The sequence below is a fragment of the Monopterus albus genome, unplaced genomic scaffold, assembly GCF_001952655.1.
Source record: "Monopterus albus unplaced genomic scaffold, M_albus_1.0 scaffold222.1, whole genome shotgun sequence".
NCBI lineage: Eukaryota > Metazoa > Chordata > Actinopteri > Synbranchiformes > Synbranchidae > Monopterus > Monopterus albus.
In genome coordinates this window covers 324,457-330,942 of record NW_018128102.1, presented here as the reverse complement: position 1 = coordinate 330,942, position 6,486 = coordinate 324,457, and the positions used below count along the sequence as shown (strand labels likewise).

The window sequence follows — 6,486 nt, the reverse complement described above, 5'->3', positions numbered from 1 at the left end:
CTGTTTTGCCGTCTTTCACTCTGGGAACGTCGCAGCTTCCACCCAAGTTTGATGACTTCACATTAATTAGTCAAGTTGTTTGTTCTCCTGCTGGAGTGTGTGCTAGCTTGCAAAGTGACACCTGCTGTTATTTGATAAGTGAGAGTTCACAGCATTTTACCACTGTTTATTCACTAACAATACTTGTGAGGACCCCTCCTCACATAATGTATTGTCTCACTGACACAATGCTTGTACCTGTAACTAACTGCTAGTTTGCATCTATCTAACTTTTAACTAACCAGAGTTTAATAGTTGTATTTGTACATATGGACTCTTTTTGTGGAGCAGTTTGTGCTCCCGCATGGCAGAGTAATATAAAAATGGATAGGGTAACATGGCAAATATAATAGCTTTCTCCATTTTGGATTCTCCAGTTCTCTGTTCTCTCAAAGGTCAGCAATGTCAAAGTACAACTTGATGTGAAAACACCCTCTGGGTTTACTTTCAGACTGTCCTCTTAAGAAGTTTTTTCTCTAAGCCCAAAGGCAAATTCATGATTTTTGCATCTATGTGGTGTAAATTTTCTCATCTGTGTAGCCCAAAATGTGTGACTGTGTGGGCTGCATCCACTAACTCCCTATACAGAGACTAAAACCGTGATTTGCCTCTCCTGATGGGTTTGTCTGTCAGCGTGTCAGTCCTGAATCAGCTTAATTGTCTGTGCCATAGGCCTCCATTGTTGTTCATAAATGATTAAACACACATCAGTGAAACACACTGCTGCGCTGGGTGACATATTTCTTCATCAGCAAACACCAGACCTGAATGTGAGGAGTTAGCAAAATGTAAACAAAGGTGGGAGCTCGCACCAGATCTCATGCGTGCACAGTTGACTAGGACTCATTCTAACTTCAAGAAATTATAGCTGTGCCAAGCCTTTGGGGCAGCAAAGTTGCGTCTGGGTTTTTGTAATGAGGAAAAAAGCGTCACGCAGTGCAGCAGTGCATTTCCCTGATGTGTTTTTAATTCTTTTTCAACAGTAAACTAAGGTTTATGGCACAGACGAACAAGCTAATCCAGGACTGACAGCTGACTGACACTAACCATGAGTAGAGGCAATTCATTGTTGGTTTTAGTCTCTGTGTGGAGATTGCTGAACATACTATTAATGTAGAAAATGGTAGGCCTTATCCTTGAACCATAGCTGTATAAGATGGAGGATACAGAGAAACAAAGTCATCCTGTTAATAGGGGCAGATCAGAAAACACTTGGAGGACAGTGGACCAACTTTAGAGTAACTCCACTGATTGTTGTGATTCCATTGGACGAAATGATTTTGGCTTGAAATTCTGTGAGACTAAACTTTACCCATTACTAACCTAAAGAGCTATGTCTCCATGTAATTGTAAAGGGTTATTCAAATTAAGTTAGTTCTTTTTTTAATAAAATATTTTAAAGAATTCATTCTGCTTGCTTTTTAGGAGCTCCATGCATCTGTATTGTGCGACTCGAAGGCCTGTCGTCTTGAACTTGTTTATTGTACATTGTAACCTCAAATGTTTAAATTTATATGTCAGGGCTGGGATTAGCAATCTTGTATTTCTTCTTCATTGTCAAATAAACCAGTGAATCTATTTCTCTGCCTAAACCCCAAACCTACCCCATACTTAGCACAAACCTTATAACCTGAACCATGTCCTCAAACGTGCCCTCTACATAGTGAAATGTCCTCACTCTCCAGATAAAACACTTTAAATTGGTCTTCACAAGGATAGAAGCCCAGAAGCAACTAGTACACACAGATATTTTCCACATGTATAACATGACATTTAAGTCAGGTAGGGTTCTTGCTACCTCTTGCTCTCCAGCTCTCACATGATGATGAGACATAATGTACATGCTCCATCTGGCTTTGATGATCCCCTTAAAACAGAAGCATGCATACACACAGGGACACGTGTTCTTTTTCAGCGACGAGGAATGAAAGGTCATGCCTCAAGTTAATTGGGCTCTTTAACCTTCAGGTCTGGAGGAGCTTTCCTTTCCTCTTCTTGCTCTATGTCTTCCTTTCTATCTCTCCCTCCACACATCACATATACAGCGAACACGTGCAAACTTTAGGTATATTCACAGTATCGTTGATCCTAAAGCCGCAATCAGCTGTAATCTTTCAGATAAAAGAAAAAGCATGCAAGTCAGTGAATTACCCCAAGAACACAGACTACCTTTGCACAGAATGCTCTGTACGAGTGTGGGTTGTTTTTTTTAAAACATCTTTTTGTTAAGCTGCTCATTTACTTTCAAAATTTTACTCTGCACACTTGTGGGGAGAGCAGAGGGCAGCTGAATTTAAATATCACTTTCCACTTTACTGCGTGTTTATTTCATATCTATCTCATACAGGTTCATACCAAGGATTTTAGAAATCCCGAGGTCGCCAGTCGATCCAATGCCCCCAGACATTTCAACATTACTGTTTGGATTTTTCTAGTATTATTTTTGAATTTCCTGTTCAATACAAGTATGTTAAGTATTATTTCATTGGAGCTAGCTGAACACCTCACAACATTGTCTCTGTTGTAATAATGGCAACTACTGTATGATCAAAACATTATAAAGAAACACTCCTGACAGTCACCGTGTCATTGGTACTGTTGGAGCCCTATTGAATTCGGAGTCCTCCAAGTCCAACGTGAACTTTGGGCAGAAATCCTTAGAGGCAGTTGACAAAGGTCGATCAGACTTCATGTTGTACAGCAATGATACTTATTTTAAAGCTGTCATTCTAAGAGATAATCTACAATACTGAAGTCTCCACATTTGAACATTTTTGAAGATTTGGTGCTACTTGTGCAAACGTTTAAGCTCAATGACACCTTTCACACTGTTTTTCATGGTTTTTTTTCTGCTGTCATGGGGCTTTATTCAGTCATTCTAGAACGATATGACTGGTCCCTTTCCATCATAGAGACATTTTCCCACTAACCCTCAGTGATCTCTTTTCAGAGGACCACTTTAAAATAATAGCAACTGAAAAATGAAGGGAAAGGTTAAGAAATGGACTACTTTACCAGACTACTTTGTTTTCAGGCACCAGGCTTTTAACTTCAGCTACTTTGTTTTCAGGCACCAGGCTTTTCTTTAACTTCAAAGCTCTAAAGGTATTTCTCCAGTTGGCACACAGTATCTGCAAACCTATCTCCCTCCTGTTTCTATGCTACTGTGATGCCACGGTCCATGCCAATACCCACATACAGTATGTGGTGCTTACCAGTAGTCAGGGGCCCTCTTGTCTGATTTATTTACAGGCAACTGCCACTGTGCCCAAGTGCTAATTAAGACTGAAAGCATGTGGAGGTTTATCAGAGGTCACTGAGACACGTTTGATTAATGAGGGCATCCTGTGGCTCGTGCATATGGATCAGTCTAACTCAGGTGCTTTGTCAGTTTTATTTAATTTCTGCTGATAAATAGGTACAACCATACAGTGGGAAAAAAAACACTTTCAGGAGCTGGTATGAGTAATACACTGATGGGCAATGGGCTAGTCCCTGTATTTCTCTCTAGTGTGATGATGCTATCCATGGTGATAATTGCAGCTACTGTGTTTTTCAGTTGTACCATTGTGGTGCTAATACATTTACCACAACAGGATGGTTGCCCTCTATCGCCCTTCCTGGACCTAGAACTGAGCTTTTATTTATTTTCAGGATCTTATTTTTGATTTTTGATGACCAGGGTTCTGACACACAGATTTCAACCAGTGTACTTCTTTACAGTGGTATGAAGCTATTCATGGTGCTGATATACTCACCACAACAGGTTTATCACCTCACGCCAATGCTGATCTAGAGTGGAAGTGAACTTTAATTTCCTGCTACAATACCTGAACCCATCATGTCCAAACAAAGTATTGGGTTTCAAGTAGGATCTGAACTGTTTCTCTTTCTCTCATCAAGGCACAGTTTCCAGTGGGGAGAATGAAAGAAGAATTGGTCTCAACTTTGGCAGTCAGGTTTAATTGACTACAGATACTGTACTTTACTGTACTGTAAGGTTAGACCATTGCAGAGCCCTTTCTTTCCTTGAGTAAAGAAAATTTTATTCTATCTTTCACTGTTCATGGTGCTGACAGTGTGGCAGTTCTCTGCAACACCCTGGCATTATCTGTGGCTCTAACACACTTATCAGAACATAAGTAAAGATACTGACATAGAACTGAAAATGTATTTAGCCCTGAGCAGATTTCTGCTGCCCTGAGTCTGACAAAGTATTTGGTCCAGGCAGTTTCTCTCTCTGAAACATGGCCAGTCAATTACACCCATGTATGTCATATGCTGCAAGCAGATATCCAGTGCTAATAGCAAATAAAGAGTCTAGCAAATGCCTGATGATCTAACCATAGTGTATAACATATGTGTCTCAAGTTGGGCTGTAACAATCAGGTTTATTCAGGTTGAGTCTTAAACATGCTGGTACAAGTCAGGGCACTAGCCTTAAATTTTCTTTTTATGACGCTGTACATGGTGCTAATGTAGTCATGTTGGAACAGGTGTATTTTCCTCCAGTGCTATGAAATGGCCCATAATGCTAATGTGCTTATCACACCAGGTTAATACGCTCAAATAACCAACAAGCGAGTGTTTATTTAGCTTGGCTCAGCATTTCAGCCTAAAGAAAACTATAGTACATATAATTATCTTTATTTATGAAATGTTACCTTATAAGCATGTCACCACTGTTTCAACACGTCTGAATTTACGGCCTACAATTTTTCCTGTTGGTTGAATTTTTAAATAAAGATAGCAGTGGCAGTTATTTGCTACTGTCACAATCAGAGTACATCTATCTTCAGCTTAAATGTATACATGGCTGCACAAAATCAGCGCTCATTCCTATTAACTGCAGTGTTGAGGACAAGATGCTATCAGGTATTAATTAACAGCTCCCTTAGCCGCAGTAATGACTCCTCACAGACTCCTGTTACGATAAAGGTTACCAGTGGATATGGGCTTTTTGATTTTGGGATATGCAGTTGACAGTCCATCACCACACCCCCTATGAGTACATAAAGTAAACCCAAATTATGACTTCCTAAATTTTTTATGCAGAAGTGTCACCAGATAGTTCTTGTTCTTAGTGAAAATAGTCCACTATGCATTTTCAAAATTCTCTGTGTTCTTGATGGATTTCAGGAACACAAAGTCACAAGTGTGAATGTTCCAGAGAAGGAGCTACGATGCACTCTGCACATTGATTTGAAAGTCTGTCAATGTAGCTGCATGGATGTGATTGACAGGATGTTTGGCTAGAAAACTGCTGAAAGGGCTGTTAAACTGTTAAAGCCAGATACTCACACCTTCTTCCTAATATTATGTAGAAAACAATGATTGCTGTCTACATAACATGCTCTCAAACATACAACCACTAAGTAATTGCTCCTCTCAAGGCTGTCAATCAAACACTGTCTGGATTTTAATGCTAATAAGGCACTAATGACAAAAAAGTCTAACATGCTTTGCAATTAAAATCAGAAAATTCTTCCCCTCCTCGTCACTCCTGCCTGTTCTGCTCCTCTCCAGGGGGGGTTTCTATGTGTTTGTCAGCCTTGTTTGGTTAGAGAAATTTTTATAATGAAGGTAGGAACATCAAGGAATTGTCAGTAGGGAAGTGTATATATGTGTTGTGTGTCCTTTTATTTAATCTCCAATAATGGTTCTGTTGAAGAGTGGAGGGCTGTGTCAGAAGGCAGCATTCAGATTGAGTTTCAAAAGTATGAAATGTATGCGGCAAAAAAAAGTTGGATCTGGTTCATCTTTTGCTGCACTGGACAGTGACATCATTTGGCAAAGACACTGCACTGACCAATCACATACAGAGGATGATCAGCAGACTCTTTGTTTACCATGCTAGCATGAATATTCACTGCTATTCACTTTTGAACTGGGGTCACAGTTAACGCAACATAACAACAGAACATGCACTTTCATTTATTAGGGTACTGGATGTTAAACCTTTTTTTTTCCATTTAGCAATGCCAACACACTTGTGGTAAAGATTAGAATAGAATAGACTTTATTGTCATTGGACAATTGGAACACAACAAAACTGAGTGATTGCTAACGTGGAGTCCGCTACATTAGCTACATGGCTAACCAAAACACAGCAGAAACTTGAGGGGTGGAAATGTGAGTGAAGCCACTCATGTCGACTTGTCACAACATGGCCGTATTCTATGCACCTACAGCACTCCCCCTGCAACCCCTCACCCCCGTGACCAACGCAGCCCCTGGCGGTAAAACACAGCAGGGATTTACGTTTTAATACACTCAGTGCACACAGTCACAATATGGGCACATACCCACACACATTTTTGTATATTTACTGTGCACACACCTACAGACACCTCCTCAAAGTATTTTTTGTCATAATGCAAAAGGACAAAATCCCTGAAAAATTTTAATCGAGCGGAGTGGGAGGAAAAAGAAGAAACTGTCCTGCTG

The 6,486-nt window shown here is 40.0% G+C and overlaps 1 protein-coding gene across 5 annotated transcripts in view; it reads left to right on the top strand.

The window, feature by feature from the left end:
- htr2cl1 (5-hydroxytryptamine (serotonin) receptor 2C, G protein-coupled-like 1) overlaps nucleotides 1–6,486 on the top strand; it is a 101,262-nt gene that overhangs the window by 54,146 nt on the left and 40,630 nt on the right. The window lies entirely within an intron of this gene.